Genomic DNA, 1,406 nt, shown 5'->3' on the forward strand with positions numbered 1-1,406 from the left:
GAGCCGTGAGAAGCAGAGGGAGACTGGGGGAGCGAGACCGAAACCGGGGATTTGGAGGAGGCTAGAAGCTGAACACCAGGGAGAGGCTCCCAGAAGAAAAGGAAGAGTAGAGACCCAAGAGGGCACAGAAGAGAGGGCCACAGGGAGAGCTAGAGAGCGCCGAGGACCCAGAGTGGTTGCAAGGGTTCGTCGCGAGGAAAACCGAGAGGGATGGAGGGAGGCGGAGACGAGGAGGGGTGGCCCTGGTCTGCTGGGGACAAAGAGCGACTGAGGGGAAGACAGAGCTGGAAGGGGTAAGGGAAGGCTGTAAGAAGTTAGAAGAGAGACGAGATGGCAAAAGGAGGCGAGGTTGGTGGGGGGGGGGTATCAGGCACCCTGGCCCTGCAGTTCACCTGTCCCGAGACTTGTCCACCTGCCAGGGTGGTGCCCAGCCGGTTCCTGAGTGAACCCATTTCTCCTCCTCTTCTGGTTCCTTACTGTTTTCTCAGACCCACCTTTCCCCCCAGAAGGGCCAGGATCTTGGGTCCCCATTGAGCTCCAGGCCAGGCGAGACAGGTTTTCTCCTGGTCCCTTGCACCATCATCCTCTGATCAAGCCCCCTTTACCCCTGATTCAGACCAGGGCAAGCAGGAATCCTAAGAAAATGAGCGCCTCCACATTTGCTCTCCTTCTGAGACTAAGAAGACGTCTCTGAGTTGCAGGCCCCTCTGCCAGCCGCCAGGACAGGTTCACCCCATCCATCTCCTCAGCCCTCTTCCCATCGGCCTCCTGGCTGGGGGTGGGGGCTCTCTTGCCCCTCTCCCAGTGTTGTTGTGTGAGGCGCTTCTTCACCTCGAATGCAGCAAACTGTGTAGGTTGCATAAACTGAGATGTGTCTGCTTCCATCAAAATATTTGTCACATTGCTTGAGGCCTGGCTTCTGCTGCTCCACTGCGCACCTCCACCTCCCTTGATTCAGCACACCCTGAAAGGCCTCTCTCTGCCACACAGAGCAGGGCTGGCTGCTGCAGCAACCCCCAGCCTCTACCTACCCTCCTGCTCACACACTGCCCTTGCTGGCCCAAGTGAAGTCCATAGACTTTTCTAGACTCTCCTATCCAAAGTTGTCCTGTTTAGCCCTGCTGAGCGCTGGCAGAGGAACTCAAGGGGGTTAAGTTGTGCTACCAACCAGAATTAGAGGGTCATAACCCACCGTGCCCAACATGGGAGAAAGATGTGGCCCTTTGCTTCTGTCCACATTCACAGTCCGGGAAACCCTCAGAGCAGATCGCCTCTGTCCTGGTGGATCGCTTGAGTTGGATGGACTGGGTGGCAGTGGGGTGATGGGTGGGAGGAAGAAAGAGGGAGACAAGGAGGGCATCCCCAAGGGGGCCGGGAGCAAAGACTTTCCAAGCTGAAGCTCGAGC

This window comes from Echinops telfairi, unplaced genomic scaffold, assembly GCF_000313985.2.
Source record: "Echinops telfairi isolate 266 unplaced genomic scaffold, ASM31398v2 ScPeMD7_7458;HRSCAF=8496, whole genome shotgun sequence".
Lineage (NCBI taxonomy): Eukaryota > Metazoa > Chordata > Mammalia > Afrosoricida > Tenrecidae > Echinops > Echinops telfairi.